We start from the raw sequence: 17696 nt of genomic DNA on the forward strand, positions 1-17696 counted from the left end.
CTCAAAAGAAATCTCTTGTCCTATTTGTTTTCTCTTCTTGTACAATGAACAATTATTATTTTGTTTCCTAACACTTAATGGTATTTTTTTCAGTTGTGACTGTTGGCTTATTTCTGCTAGCTAAAATCTCTAGGTTATCTATATCTCATAATAGCCTAAGTCTGTGGTTATAGCAATTTAAAAAAAATGTAAATATCAGAACAGAATAATTAATTACATAATACATTGTGAAGCATCATGGTTTACCTTCCATTAAATTATTAATAGAAATTATTAATAATACCTCGAAGATATTGCAGATTTGGTTCTAGACAATGGCAATAAAGCAACTATCAAGATAAAGCAAGTCACATGATTTTTTTGGTTTCCCAGTGCATATAAAAGTCATTGTTCTAGTTTGCTAATGCTGCCAGTATGCAAAACACCAGAAATGGATTGGCTTTTATAAAAGGGGGTTTATTTGGTTACACAGTTACAGTCCGAAGGCCATGAAGTGTCCAAGGTAACACATCAACAATCAGGTACCTTTGCTGGAGGATGGCCAATGGTGTCTGGAAAACCTCTATTAGCTGGCAGGCACGTGGCTGGCATCTGTTCCAAGTTCTGGTTTCAAAATGGCTTTCTCCCAGGACATTCCTCTCTAGGCTGCAGTTCCTCAAAAATGTCAGTCTTAGTTTCACTTGGGGCATTTGTCTTCTCTTAGCTTCTCTGGAGCAAAAGTCTGCTTTCACCAGCCATCTTCAAACTGTCTCTCATCTGCAGCTACTCTCTCAGCTTCTGTGCATTCTTCAAAGTGTCCCTCTTGCCTGTAGCTCCTCTTCAACATGTCACTCTCAGCTGTACTGAGTTCCTTCTGTTTGTCAGCTCATTTATATGGCTCCAGTGATTCAATTTAGACCCACCCTGAATGGGTGGGATAACACCTCCATGGAAATTATCCAGTCAGTGTCATCACCCACAGTTGGGTGGGGAGCATCTCCATGGAAACACTCTAATCCAAACATTTAAACTTAATCCCCACTAATATGTCTACCCCCACAAGACTGCACCAAAGAACATGGCTTTTTCTGGGGGACATAATATACAAACTGGTACAGTTATGTTAACACTATAGTCTATTAAGTGTGCATAGCATTATGTATAAAACACTATGTACATGCCTTAACTAAAAATACATTACTGATAAAAAAATACTCACCATCATTCGAGCCTTTGGCAAGTCATAATCTTTTTGCTGGTGGAGGGTCTTGTCTCAATGTTGATGGCTGCTGACCGATCAGGGTGGTAGTTTCTGATGGTTGAGGTGGAAATTTCTTAAAATAAGACAGCAATGCAGTTTGCTGTGTAAATTGAGTCTTCCTTTCACTAAAGATTTCTCTGTAGTACATGATACTGTTTGACAGTATTTTGCCCACAGAAGAACTTCCTTAAAAATTGGAGCCAATCCTCTCAAACCCTGCCACTTATTTATCAACTAAGGTTAAAGAATATTCTAGATCCTTTGTTGTAATTTCAACAGTGTTCATGGCATCTTTACCAGAAGTAGAATCCAACTCCAGAAACTTTTTTCTTGCTCATCCATAAGAAGCAACTCCTCATCCATTAAAAATTTATCATGATATTGCAGCAATTTAGTCACAGTTTCAGGCTCCACTTCTGAAAACTTTTTTTAGAAGTTTTTTCTGCCACATCTTCAGTTACTTCCTCTACTGAGGAAGCCCTCAAAGTTGTCTATGAGGATGGGAATCAACTTCTTCCAAATTCCTATTAATTTTGATATTTTCAACTCCTTCCATAAATCACAGATGTTCTTAATGGCATCTAGACTGGTGAATGCTTTCAAAAAGGTTTTCAATTGACTTTACCCAAATCCATCAGAGGAATCACTTTCTATGGAAGCTATGTCCTTATAAAATGTGTTTCTTAAATAATAAGACTTAAAATTTGAAATGACTCCTTGATCCATAGGCTGCAGAATGGATGTTGTGTTAGCAGGCATGAAAACATTAATCTCATTGTACATCTCTATCAGAGCTCTTGGGTGAACAGGGGCATTATCAATGAGCAATAATATTTTGAAAGGGATCTTTTTGTCTGAGCAGTGTGTCTCAACATCAGGATCAACATATTCAGTAAACCATGTTGTAAACAGATGTGCTATCATCTAGGCTTTGTTCCTATTTATAGAGCACAGGCAGATTGATTTAGCATAACTCTTAAGGTCCCTAGGATTTTGGAATGGTAAATGAGCATTGGCTTCAACTTAAAGTCACCAGTTGCATTAGCCTTTGTCCTTTGAAGCTTTGAAGCCAAGCATTGGCTTTTCTTGTCCTGCTATGGAAGTCCTAGGTAGCATCTTCTTCCAACACAAGACTGTTTCATCTCCATTGAAAACCAATGATCTTAGCTAAATAGTATGACTTGCTGCAGCTTCTACATCAGCACTTGCTGCTTCACCTTCCACTTTTGTGTTATGGAGATGGTTTCTTTCATGATCAACCTCTGCTAGCTTCAAACTTTTCTTCTGCAGCTTCCTCACCTCTCTTTGCCACCACTGAATTGAAGAGAATTGGGCTGGATCAGGCTTTGACTTAATGGAATACTGTGGCTGGTTTGATCTTCTATCCAGACCACTAAAACTTGCTCCATATCAGTAATAAGGCTGTTTCTCTTTCTAATTATTCATGTGTTCAATGGGGTAGCACTATTAATTTCCTTCAGGAAATGTTCCTTTGCATTCACAACTTGGATAACTGGTGCAAGAGGCTTAGTTTTACTGGCCTATCACAGCATTCAACATGCCTTTCTTACTAAGCTTGATCACTTCTAGCTTTTGATTTGAAGTGAGAAGCTTGCTACTCTTCCTTTCACTTGAACACTTAGAGGCCATTGCAGGATTATTAATTGGCCTATTTTCAAAATTGTTGTGAATCAGGGAATAGGGAGGCTGGAGGAGAGGGGCAGAGAGGGGAATGGCTGGTTGGTGGAAGAGTCAGAACACATACAACCTTTATCAATTAAGTTCAACATCTTATATGGGCATGGTTCATAGCACACCAAAACAATTGCTGTAGAAACACCCAAGATCACAGATCATCATAACAGATACGGTAATAGTCAAAAAGTTTGAAATATTGTGAAAATTACCAAAATGTGACATAGATACAAAGTGATCACTTTCTGTTGGAAGAATGGTGCTGATAGACTTGCTTGACATAGGATTGCCTCAAACCTTCAATTTTGTAAAAAATGCAATATCTGTGAGGCACAATAAAATAAGGTATGCCTGTAATCTCCTTTCACATTCTGACAGATTATAAAGTACTAGTTAGTCATAAATCTATTCAACTCTTTTAAAAATCCCAGCATTATTTTCTGTTCAAGTAATCTCTCTGGACAGTCCCACACATTCTTCAAAATACTCTATCTGTGTCACCCCCCTATCCTTCTCCACCTCCCATTTGTCCTTGCATTCTCTGACTCCTCAGCAGAGGTTGAGTTTTTTTTTTTTTTCTTTTGCTTTTAATCTCCTCCATGACTCATCTCTTCTCTCTAGACTGTGTGTGAGACACGCTCTGGCACAATTCTGCTGTCCTCAATGTAGCTTATATCTTGCTCATCATTCAAAGCACATTTCTTCCAAGAAATGGTAGTTGGAGCAAACATAAGATATTAATTGCCTCTCTGCCAATGTCTCATTATAACATGTTCTCAATTTTTTTGTACCTTTGCAATTTCTTACCAAATATTAAAAGGAATTTTATTTGCAGGATACTATAGATTTCATAGAGTGCTTTCAAATACATTTCTTCATTTATTTCTAACAAGTCTATAGTTTGCTTCAGTATTTCTATTCCAACTGATGAAGAAACTGAGGCTCTGGACCTTGTGTCACAAAGCATCTATAAATTAGAAACAAAAAAACAACTTCAATCTTCTGATGATTTGACTTTTGCTGATCTCTTTTTCCTATTTTTCTTAATGATAGATGAATTAGGACTTGCTTTCTGTTCCATTAGATAGATAGATGTTACCATAGAATGTAAGACAGAATCAATGAAAAGGCTCTATCTGGCACTTGAAATATTTAAGTATTTAAATATTTCCCTTCTTGTCACTGGAGCTCATTCCATAATTGGCAAATATGCAATAGGATAAGTTCCTTGTTTGTTCCAGAAATCCCTTGTTAAAGCACTTGGCAGTGAACCCTCATCAATATAATGTTTATATTTAATTGATATGAATTTATTATTCATATAACTTAGAAATTATCTGGGAGATTGAGTTATAAAACAGGTATATTATGGTTGAAGGGAAGAAGGTTAGATGAGGATTTGGAGATATCACTATCATTGGGCACACCAAAGGAAGATTTGTGAAAGCAACCCATGGAGAACATCAAATACTGGAAAAAAAAATGAATGAAAGGTATGGGGAAGAATGTTTAGGACAATATATGCAGATATTAAAATTCTGTCTAGGATAACAAGAATTAAAAGGGCTGTGTCTAGGTCATGTGAGACTTTCAAGCAATCACCTGGAAATTAATAGAATCGTGAAAAATCGAGATGGAAGAAATTGTAAAAGTTCATTTACTCCCATCATTTTCCAGAGAGGCACATGACATCAAATAGGCTAAGTGTTTCTCTTCCATGTCAGAAGCAGGATAAGAATAAAGGATTATTTTATTTTCATTTACACTATATATGCTAGTCAGATTGAACTACTTACTTTGCTTTATGTCATTCACAATTACTCTGCCTTTGCACTTGTCACACCCTCAGCTAGATTGTCCTCTTGTGACTCTTATCTACCCTTCAATACTCAGTTCAGGTGTTGCCTGCAACAGCCTTTGTAAGCATTGTTCTCTCCATATGGATAAGGCATTCTGTCAGCTTCTTATCTTCACAGTATATGGGTATCATTATCTATCCATCAAATCTGTCTATCCATCTCTAATCTATTATCTGTTTATCCATCCATCTCCATCTTATATCCATATTTATATTTGCCTATTAACTTTTCTGTTATCCATAACATACTTGTATTCTCTGAGAAATGGAACTTCATTTAGGTTTTTTTTTTTTTTAATTCTTAATATTTCCCTCAGTGACTAAATGATAGTGGGTGCTTAATAAATGTTAAATAAACAATTGAATGGATTCCTGTTGGAACTCCCATTTTATGCACTGTTTTTCTCCCATTATTCCTACCAAATGACAAAGAGAATTCCTGTTATATGAATTATGACATTTAAAATGGATTATGACAGTTTTCTCTACCTGCCACATTTTAAATATAATAAATATTGCTATTTTTCATGTTGATTTCAATAATCTTTCTGTTAACTATCTGTTATTGAATTAAGTATTTAACTAAATTTCATTGTTGCTTTTTCAGTTATGGTAGTCCTTATGTTTCTATACCCAGTAAGGTCTCTAAAACAGGAAAGACTTATTTAGAAAGATGCATTTTACTTTTCGATTATCATACTCAGTTCCTTTATTCAAATAGTTCAGTATCCTACAACTCTATATTTTTGCCAGATTTAGTTACACAGAATATCCCCAGTATCATTCATTATTTCTTTAGATGCTTCTATAAATAGAAGACACAGATACTTTATTCCAGTGTATGATAGCTATTTTAACTTCCTAATATTCTCAACTGCTTTATAAAGCTAATTTCATTTGGCTATTCCACATTCATTTTTGCTATCTGAATAATATTCAAGCATTTTTTCATTGTTGGAATATGCTATAAATCTACTTGGATATTGAGAAAAACTTGTGGTCTAGAAAGTGTGTCCTTCATTCTCACAATAATGCATTCTGTCTTATGAGTCATTGTCTATTTCAGATTATATTTATCTTGCTTCATTCATTCAGAGACAGGATTTTGGTACTATCTTTCTCTAAATCTCTCTAAACAAAGTTATTTTCAAAAATATGCTCATTTGTGTCTAGAATTGTATATATAGTGACTGTGAATGTCTCTTTTATCTTTCACATAGGTACATCTTTCTCTAGGATGAGATATTGCTATGAGATGCCTCATTACTCCTAAATCATGGTACCAAGTTGAATTAATTGAATGAAGAATTGTTAGACAAAAGTCAGGACAGACTGATAATATAGGAATTAGAGGACAAGAATTCTAAAGAGTGTATCTTGAATCGAAATTTTAGCAAGTGCAATAGGAAAATTTTATGTTTGCAAAATTTGAAAGTTTGAGGTCTGCTAGAGTAAGCAGTGGGTAAGTAGGCAAAATGATGACAGGGAGATAACATATAGTAGAGAACATAGCAAGCAAGCACTAGATGAAGACAGTTCTCAAAGGGAAGGGAAGTCACTAGGGAGATATAGATAAATCAGAGAAAAATAAGAAAGGAAGCTATTAGAGATGCAAAGCTCTGGGTCTTTCAGTGGCTTCTTAAACTTCTGCCTGGAATGTAAGCCTACTTGTCATGAAGGCAAGCATAGTTAGTACAAGTAGTCTTATTCCAGCACAGTATAGTTAAATAGTTCTCTGCAGAAGTCTGTTAAACATATTGGCCAGGGGATAGAAGGAAGAGATATGTGAAGGGGATGTGAAAATAACAAAAATAATGCAAAAGTAGTCTGAGGTGAGTAGGGTAGGCAAATGATAGTGGGGGAGAGAAATCTGAGGGTTGCTTAACGAAAAAAATCTCTGTTTCTATTTCTGGCTATCAATATCATCTTTATGAAATGGTGGAAAGCAAATAGCTGAAGGGTGTAGAGAGAGTAGGTGACAGGAGTGATTTAAATGCTCTCTATTTGGGTCAATAGCATGCATTATTCCATTAGTGAGGCATGGCAGCTGGTTCTAGTATCATGCTAATTGAAAAAATATAGAATCTTCTCTGCTGTATTAAACTCTGGTGCAAGTTCTGGTGGAGTTTATTCAGGGTTTATTGGATCTCTATTAGATCTGAATTTTCTAATAGACTCCATTATGTTTGTGCTGCCTGGACATCCATTTTGCCAGGACCTCCTGGCCTTCGTTCTCGTGGACAACTAACTTTTACACCCAGGTTTCAGTGTATATCAGTCACTTCTGCCCAAACATTTACCACCCACATGCCCCAAACCACCCACATGCCTCACCCAAGACCCACAACTAGTCCCACACAATAAGCTAGCCATCCCATCACCCTAGGACCCCAATCCCTTTCCCTCTTGGTATGCATTTGCTTTAAACTAACCTATACTTGACTCCCATGAAATCTATTATGCCCACCCCTGGACCACAATAAAGGCACAAGCCCATGGGTCCCTCTCTCCCTGCTGGTATGCTCCTCACCTGCTGGTTGAGCCACCTGAGTCACTGGTACTTCCCATGGACCCTCCTGGTATCCCTCACCCCTGTCTTGTTTCATGCAGAAGCAGTAGCTTCTGATTCCCCATTTGTGTTGTACCTGACTTTCACCTGAATCCATATTTTAAATCCTACCTAATCAATTCAGAACATGATATCTAGTAGTTTAACAAAGAATGACCCCATACTATTAGTTAACAAATAGTTACTGTTCAAGGCATTGTGTTAGGTGCCAAGTTAAAAGTGTTGAGCAAAGGAGAATTGATTGTTGTTCACTTATATTTGGTATAGAATTATAACATATAATATGCACTAATGAAGGAAAACTGCCTAATATGAAAAGATTGTGGAATGAGGGAAGGGTTCGCTAAGAAAATTACATTTAAATTGAGTGTTGAATGAAGAACTGAACTTCTAGCAGAGTTTGATGAGAGAATGGTTCTCACAGAGATCAGCCTTCTCAAAGACCAGCAGGTGACAAAGAAGGTAACTTGTTAAGAGACCTGGAAGAAGGTTGTAGCATAGCTGAGGTAGATATTTCCAATTAAAATTTGTTTTGCTTATTTTTTTTTTATTTAAGCAATTGTAGGTCTACTGAAAAATAGTGCAGAAGTACAGAGTTCCCATATTCACCCCTTCACACAGTTTCCTTATAATTAAAATTGTGCATTAGTGTAAACCATGTTATAATTGGTGAAACAGTCTTATTATAGTTGTACTATTAACTGTAGTCCATAGTTAACATTGGAGTTCACTATTTGTGTTGTAATGTTTTTTTTTTTCTTTTAAATTTTTATTCTGGTAACATATAAAACTAAAATTTCCCGTGGTAAGCACTTTCAGATATACAATTCCATGATGTTAATTGCACGCCCAATGTTGTGCTGCCATTACCTCCATCCATTACCAAAACTTTTCCATCACCCTAAACAGAAACTCAGCACCAATTAAGCATTGACTCCCATTTCCCCTATCCTGGGCCCAGATAACCTGTATTCTAGTTTCTGACTCTATGAATTTGTATATTCTAATTCTTTCATATAAGTAAGATCAAACAATATTTGTCCTTTTGTGTCTGGCTTACATCACTCAACATGATGCCTTCTCGGTTCATCCATGTAGCATGCATCAGAACTTCATTCCTTTTTATGGTTAAATGATACCCAATTGTATTTATATACCGCATTCTATTTCTCGATTATCCATTGATGGTCCATTAAATTCCTTTCATGTTTTGGTGTGTAAATATCTGCTCAACTCCTTCCTTTCTATTCTTGTGTATATATACCTAGCAGTGTGATTGCTGTGTCGTATGGCAAATATATACTTCATTTTTTTGAGAAACAGTCAAACTGTTTGCACTGTTATATTTCCTCTAGCAATGAATGAGTGTTCCTGTTTCTCCACACCCTTTCCAATACTTGTTACTTCCCCTTTTTTAATAGTAACCATTCTAGTGAGTGTGCAGTGGTATCAAATTGAGGTTTTGATTTGTATTTCCCTAATGGCTAATGATGTTGAGCATCTTTTCATGTGCTTATTGGCTCTTCTTTAGACAAATGTCTATTCAAGTCAATGCCCATGTTTAACTTGGGTTGTTTGTCTCTTTTTTGCTGAGTTGAAGGTGTTCTTTTTATATCTCGAATTTTAAACCCTTATATATATGGTTTCCAAATATTCTTTCCCATTCCATAGGTTATCTTTTTCCTTTCTTGATAAAATCCTTTGATGAGCAAATGTTTTTAATTTTGATGAGGTCTCATTTATCTATTTTTCCTTTTGTGGCTTATGTTCTTAGTGTAATGTCTAAGAAACAATTGCCTAACACAAGGTTCTGAAGATGTTTCCTTATGTTTTCATGTAGGAGTTTTATAGTTTTGGTCCTATATTTGTCTTTGGTCCATTTTAAGTTAAATTTTTTAGATGGTCTGAGTTAGGAGTCCACCTTCATTCTTTTGCAAATGTATAGCCAGTTTTGCCAGCATATTTTGTTGAAGAGTCTGTTCTTTCTCCATTGTTTGGACTTGGCACTATGTCAAAAATCAATTGGTTATAGACGTGAATACTTATTTCTGAACTCTCAATTCAATTCCTTTGGTCTATACATCTGCCCTTGTGCGAGAACCATGCTGTTTGGTTACTGTAGATTTGTAGTAAGTTTTTAAATCAGGAAGTGTGATTCCTCCAACTTTGTTCTTTTACAGGATGATTTTGGCTATATGGGGCACCTTTCCCCTCCATATGAATTTGATGATTGGCTTTTCCATTTCCACAAAGAAGGCTTTTGGAATTTTGATTGGGATTATGCTGAATCTCTATGTCACTATGGGTAGAACTGAAATGTTAACACAATTTAGACATCCAATCCATGAACACAGAATATCCTTCCATTTATTTATGTCTTTTTAAATTCCAGGCAGTGATATTTTGTAGTATTCCATGTTTAAGTCTTTATATATTTGGTTGTATTTATTCCTAGATACGTGATTTTTTATTTCCATTGTAAATGGATTTTTTTTCTTGATATCCTCTACAGATTCTTCGTTGCTAGTGTATAGAAAGACCACTGATTTTTGAGTGTTGATGTTATAACCTGCTGCTTTTGTGAATTCAATTTTTAGCTCTAGTAGTTTTATTGTGTTTTCTTTTTTTCAGGATTTTCTCTATGTAAGATCATGTCATCTGCAAAAAGGGAAAGTTTGACTTCTTTCTTTCTAATTTGGATGACTTTTATTTCTTTTTCATGCCTAATTGCTCTGGCAAGAACTTCCAGTACAATGTTGGAAACAATGCTGATACTGGCATATTTGTCTTATTCCAGATCTTAGAGGGAAAGCTTTCAGTCTTTCACCATTGAATATGATGTTAGCTGAGTTTTTCATCTGTGCCCTTTATTATGCTAACAAATTTTCCTACTATTCCTAGTTTTCTGAATTTTTTTTTTCATTAAGAAGGGGCACTGGATTTTGTCAAATGCCTTTTCTGCATCCAGTTGACATGATCATTTTTTTTTTCATTCTACTAATGCAGTGTTTTACATTAATTGGCTTTCTTCTTTTCACCCATCCTTGCATACCTGGGATAAATTCCACTTGATTGTAGTGTACAATTTTTTAATATGCTGTTGGATTCAGGATGTTTGTATTTGTTGAGGATTTTTGAATTTATATTCATGGGGAATATTAGTATTTAACTTTGATTTCCTGTGGTATCTTTATGTGGCTTTGGCATGAAGGTGATGTTGGCCTCATAAGATGTGTTAGGGAGTATTCCCTCCTCTTCAATTTTTGGAGGAATTTGAGCATGATTGGTGTTAATTCTTCTTGGAATATTTTATAAAATATTGCTGGGAAGCCATCTGGCCATGGACTTTTCTTTGCTGGGAGGTTTTTGATTACTGATTCAGTCTCTTTACTGATTATTGATTTGTGGAGATTTATGTCATTTTGAGTCAATATAGGTAGTTTGTGTGTTTCTAGGAATTTGTCTATTTTATCTAGGTTATCTAATTTCTTGGCATGCAATTGTTCATAGTATCTGCTTGTAATACATTTTATTTCTGTGGGGTCAGTAGTAATACCCCCTTCTTTATCTGATAGTAGTTATTTGCATCCTCTCCTTTTTCTTTCTCATTCTATGTAAGGGTTTGTTGACTTTATTGATTTTTTCAAAGAACCATTTTTTTTTTCTTAGAGAAGTTGTGGTTTTATAGAACAATCATGCATAATATATAGGATTCACATAGACCAACTCACCACCAACACCTTGCATTGGTATGGGATATTTGTTACAATTGATGATCGCACTTTTATATAATTGTACTTTCTTTAACGGTGGTTCTTTTGTCAAATTGATGAAGCATTCTTAAAATAGAACAATTAACCATTGTCCATAGTTTACATAAAGTGCATTTTCCCATATATTATATTATTAACAACTTGTATTATTGTTGTATATTTCTTATAATTCATGAAAGAACATTCTTATAGTTGTAATAGTATGTATAGTCCATCATCTATAATAGGGTTAACTGTGTTATACAGTCTTGTTTTATGTTTTAATTTTTATTCTAGTAACATATATGACCCTAAGTTTCCCCCTTTAACCACATTCACCCATATAATTAAGTGCAGTTAATTACACTCACAATGTGGTGCAACCATCACCACCATTGATTTTCAAACCTTTACAATGAACCTAATTAGAAATTCTATACAAATTAAGCCTCAACTCCCTATTCTCTAAATCTGTTCTACCCCCTGGAAACTTCTAATCCAGATTCTGACTCTATCAGTTTGCTTATTCTAATTGTTTCAAATCAGTGAGATCATACGAAGTTTGTCCTTTTGTGTCTGGTTTATTTCACTCAGCATGATATCTTTAAGGTTCATCCATGTTGTTGCATGCATCAGGACTTTATACCTTTCTACAGCTAAATAACATTCTATTATTTATATATACTGCATTTTATTTATCCATTCATTGGTTGATGGACACTTGTTGCTTCCATATTTTGGCTATTGTGCATCCCAGAGACACTGCTCAATTTTTTTCTATTCTTTTCTCTCTGTTCTTCTTACTGTATGACTTCAATTGCCCTGCTGATAGTTTCCTGATTCTTTATTCTGCCTGTTTAAATCTGCTGTTTTTGCCTCTAGTATATTTTTCTATTTTGTCTTTTATCCCCATAATTTCTATTATATTTCTGTTTATACTTGCAGATTCTTCTTCATGCTCATGTATTGTCTTTTTAATATCCCTTAACCATTTATGCATATTTTCCTTCATCTTCTTGAATTGATTTAGGAGATTTGCTTGAAATTCTATATTAGTTTTCCAAATTCTGTGTCTCCTTTTAAATTTTAATTTGTTCCCTTAACTGAGCCATGTCTTCTTGTCTCTTGGTATGGCTTGTAATTTTTTCCTGATGTCTAGGCATCTCATTATCTTGATGACTGTTACAGTTTTCTAAAGCTGCTGTTATGCAAAATACCAGAAATGAATTTGCTTTTATAAAAGGGATTTATTAGGTCATACATTACAGTTCTAAGGCCATAAAAGTGTCAATACTAAGGCATCAACAAGAGGGGACCTTCACTGAAGAAAGGCCAATGGCATCCAGAACATCTCTTTCACCTGGGCAGGCATGTGTCTAGTGTCTGCTGGTCCTTTGCTCCTGGTTTCTGGTCTCAAAATAACTTTCTCCAAAATGTCTCTGGGCTTTTGTCTCTCTTAGCTTCTCTCCCCACTATGCATCCTTGTTTGTTCTTCCAGGGCATTTCTCTCTCAGCATCTGGCAGTCCTCTCTTAACTTCTCCAGGACAGACTCTGGGATTCATCTGTTAGTTTAGCATCTCCAAATGTCCTTCTGTCTGCATATACCAGCATCTCCTAGTGTCTGGGTCTGTGTGGGCTCTCAGCTCTCTTAAGGACTCCAGTGATCTAATTAAAATCCACCCTGAATGGGTGGGGTCACATCTCCATAGGAAAAACATAATCGAAAGATTCCACCCATAATAAGTCTGCCCCAACAAGATTGCATTAAACATAGTCTTTCCTGGGGTACATAACAATTTCAAACTGGCTCAATGACTTATTCCTGAAGGTCAGTTTCTTCCTCTTATCTAAGGTTTTATTGATTATTGGCTTTGTGTTAAGTCTCTTCTTTGATGCTTGGTCCAATTTATTCTGGACCTTTAGAATAGACCAAGTTTAACTGATCAGGTTTCCCCAGCTCTTCTTCATCTGATTCTTTCCCTGGATATGCAGTTCAATTTTTAAGATTGCCTATTGTGTAATTGTTTCACCTCCAGGAGAAAGCTTCCTTTGCTCTGTTCCTTCTTTGGAAATTTTTATCTGTTCTCTTTGTTTTTGTGCAGAATTTTCTCCCCAGCTCCTATGATTTGTTTAAATTCTCTCCCTCACCCAGTGCCCCATTTTCCTTACATTTTTCTGCTCCAAGACCCTCCAGTCTTATAGCATTTCACTTCAACCCCTTCCCCCTTTTCTCTCTTTCTAAAAAATTTGTGATGCTTTTCTACCTCTGGTTTCTTCCCAATTAGGGAATCCTGCCCCTAGGTGCCAGCTGGGGTCAATACAGAAAGGTGGGTCACTCAAGAAATATCCATTTTGCCTTTGGTGAGTCCACCAACAGTAATTGGATTAGTGAGTGCAGCACTTAGGCACCCAGCCATGGTTTCTCCACCATTCCCTCCCACCCCCTGCACTGGGGGCCCTTTTGTATGCAGCACTCCTCAAGGACATGGGACCCTGTGTCTGCATATGCATGGGATTCTGACTACTCTGAGTTCTTCTATAGTCTGTGACCCCAGTGGGGGGACCTGCACCACTGCCTCTGGAGACCTTCCAATCTGCAGGAAGTGGGTGGGGGGGGGTGGGGGTGGAAGAAGACCAGCCACTCTGGGGCAGAGGTTTCCTACCTGATATTTTTCTCTTTCCTCAATTCAGCATTTGTGGAGTCCTTCTCCAGTCTCTACTATTCTCCAGAATTCTACACAAGTGGAATTTGTCCTTTTATTTGTTGAATCTCTTGAGAGGTTTCTTCAGGGGATGTCTTAATTTGCCATAGTGATGATGTCATTTAGAGAACCAACTTTTTTTTTAACACTTTTATTCACAAACCATACAATCTAAGGAACCAACTCCTAATACTTTTGATTTAACTGATTCCCTATTGGTTTTTTTTTGCTTTGTTTTGTTTTCTATTTCAATTATCTTTACTGTAATATTTGTCATTTCCTTCATTCTACTTGTTTTGGGTAGAGTTTGCTCTTCTTTTTTCAGACCCTCAAGTTTTGAGGTTAACTCTTTGAATTGAGATCTTTCTTTTTTTTAATGTAGGCACTTAGAGCTATATATTTCCCTCTCAGCACTGCCTTTGCTGCCTTCCATAAATTTTGGTATGTTGTGCTTTCATTTTCACTTACCTCATGGTATTTCCTAACTTTCTTTGTGATATTTTCTTTGACTAATTGGTTGTTTAAGAGTACATTGTTTAATTTCCACATACTTGTGAATTTTCCAGTTTTCCCTGTTATTAATTTCTGTCTTCATTCCATTGTTGTTGGACAAGTTACATTGTATGATTTCAATATTTTTGAGTTAATTGAGATTTTTTTGTGTGTGTGCCTAACATATGATCTCTCCTGGGGAATGAGCATCATGCTCTTAAGAAGAACATACATTTTGCTGCTGTTGGGTGAAGTGTTCTATATAAGTCTGTTAGGCTTAGTTGGTTTAGAGAATCATTCAAGAGCTCTATTTCCTTATTGATCTTCTCTCTAGAAATTCTATCCATTATTGAAAGCCTCTTTTATATATTAATCTTATTATAAGACTGCCTTTTCCCTTGGTCTCAAATGGATGATGGTAGCAGTCAGAACTATATGCTTCTTGTACACTTTTGGTGGAATTAATATTTTTCCCAAACTCATTGACTAAATTCCTCAGCTTTACATTGATTGAACTAATCTGAATGATGCAGCAGGATAGGGAATGCCATGCCAAGATTGGCTTAAGCCTATGTCACTTCCCATCAATGAAGAAATTACTAAGACATGGCCAAACCTGGGTACACTCCTGGATTTAGAGGCTGGCTCAATAACACACAAGAAACATAGCCATTACATAATTGCAACAAAGGTTACATGAAAAAAAAAAAACTGGCTACTTTCAAAAAGGGAGATTTGGACAATATGTTATTAAAAATAAGTATCCATTATGGAGAAAGGCGGCTAATTGCAGATTGATATGGACCTCAGAAGAAAATGTTTGTTAGATATATAGATTTAGGATTATGTTAGGGGCTTTTGTGATTGAATGGTGAATATTTGTCTCCTATTATGTTGTTATGGTTTTCTTTTTAATTCTTTCTATTCAATTCTTAATACCTGATAGCTATTTTTGCTGACATAAATATTGCTGCTGCAATTTTCTTTGGTTTATTATTTGCAAAGTGTTTGTTTCTCCTTCCTTTACTTTCAAACTTTCTGGATCATTACATTTTTTATATTTCTCATGTAGTCAACTTATATGTATACACACTTCCAAACTTGAAAACAACTGTCTTCTATCTGATTAGTTTTTTAATTTACATTTTTATCAGTAGCAATATAGTTTGTTATTGGTAAGGTTTTGTTTTCTATTTTCCTTCTTTTATTTATCTTTTCATCCTAATACTAGCCTTCTATTGGATGATTTAGAGCCACTTGTATCATTTGTCAACATTTAGAAAATAAGCAAATTCCTTCTATGCTGGAAATCTTTTAATAGCTTTCTATTTATCCACTACCCAAAATAAATTATATAATTTTAATAATCTTGCTCTCCAGTCAGTTGAATAGATCTGATTTGAAAATGGATGGAACTCATTAATTATTTAAAACAATATCTTTGAAAAATGAATATCCTTTAAACATTACTCAGGTTTGGGTCCCCTAGAGTTACTCAGCAGAATATGGTAAGCACATACATATAAGGAAATTACATTTTGGTGTGAAACTACTTAAGTCTGGAGAAAGACAAACCAAAATGAATATGGAGAAAATTACCCATAGAACATACTATGCCCACAAGAGTTTCTGTTCCCCCAGCCAGACTAAGAAACTTCATAATTTATAAGGAATTGTGTAGAATCCTCAGAAGTGTCTTCCTTTAGTAGAAGGGAAAATTAAACCTAGATTAAAGCTGCTGTCATCTACCTAACATATCTTAAAAAAAAAAAATCAAATGTAACTGATGTGTTACTAAGTAACACAGCTGCATCCCCAAACAAATCTAAAAAATATTTATAGGAATGTAAAAATATTTATCACCCAATAGATAATATTTACAATATCTGGCATTCAGTAAAAATTATTAGGCGTGGGAAGGAGAAAACATGACCAATAATACACAGAAAACTCAATTGAAATTGACCCAGAGCTTTACAAGTGTAATATTTAGCAGATATGGATATTAAAATATTTGTTATATCTAAATTCCTGTTGTCCAAAAGGCTAAAGGAAAGATTGACTATGTTAAGTAGATTTGTAGAAGATATAAAAAGATCTGAAATTTTTAGAGAGGAAAACTACAATATCTGAGATGAAAGTGTACTTGAATGGATCATTGGTAGATTAGATATTTGCAGATTAAAAAAAGAGTGAAGTTTATGATACAGCAATAGAAAATATATAAATGCAATACAAAGAGAAAATAGGCAATGATAAAATAGACAACAACAACAAATACAGAGCATCAGTGTTCTGTGGGAAACATCAAGCATCTAATGTTCAGGTAAATATAGTTCCTGAAGGAGAGAAAAGAGAAGAGGGAGGGTGATACAGAAAAAAAAATTGAAGAAATAATAGCAGAAAATCTTCCAAATTTGATTAAAATCATGCATACATAGATCTAAGGAACTAAGTGAATCTCAAACACAGAAACATGAAGAGAATCACACCAAAGCACATCATAATAAAAATTATTCAAAATAAGGAATTATGAGGAAATTTTAAAAAACAGCTGGTTGGGGGACATGTAGGACTGAAAGAAAAAAAAATAAGGATAAGAACAGAAATGATGAGAATGAGAAGATAGTGGGCCAAATGTTTTTAATTTCTAGAAAGAAATAAGAGAGAGAATGGGTGTGTGAGAGAGAGATCTAGCAAAAATAACTTTCAAAGTTAAAGGAAAATTACAGATGGTTTCAGTCACGCAAAAGCTAAAAGAATTTATAACCAGCAGACCAACAGTGTAAGAAATGTTAAAGGAAATGCTTCAGGCAGAAATGAAATTATATATGATAGAAATATGGATCTACAGAAAGAAGTGAAGAGCATTTGGAATTATACATATAGGATAAATATGTTTTTATTATCATTTATATCTGTTCAAAAGATAATCAGTTGTTTGAATAAAAATAGTCACAATGCAGCATGGGTTTTAAAACATATGTAGAAGTAAATTTATAAAAATAATAGAACAAAGGCCAGGAGTGGAAAAATTGAAGTATACTCTTGTAAGTTTATCTTACTAGGTATGAAATGGGGCAATATCACTAGAAATTAGACTGTGAAAGTTGAAAATGTATACCATATAGCAACCACTAAATAAAAGTTAGTGTTGTCATGAGCAAATAATCAAAATGGTGTCAATCAGTCAATCCAAAAGATAGACCAAGCTTGCACTAATCAGAGGAAAGCTGGAGTGGCTGTATTAATATCAGACAAGATAGAGTTCAAAGCAAATAATATTATTGGTATTAGAAAAGATAATCTCATCATTAAAAAAGGCCGATTAATGTAGAGAATAACAATGCTAAACATTTATACACCTAGCAACGGAATCAAAATACA

The sequence above is a fragment of the Choloepus didactylus genome, chromosome 13 (assembly GCF_015220235.1).
Source record: "Choloepus didactylus isolate mChoDid1 chromosome 13, mChoDid1.pri, whole genome shotgun sequence".
Classification (NCBI taxonomy): domain Eukaryota; kingdom Metazoa; phylum Chordata; class Mammalia; order Pilosa; family Megalonychidae; genus Choloepus; species Choloepus didactylus.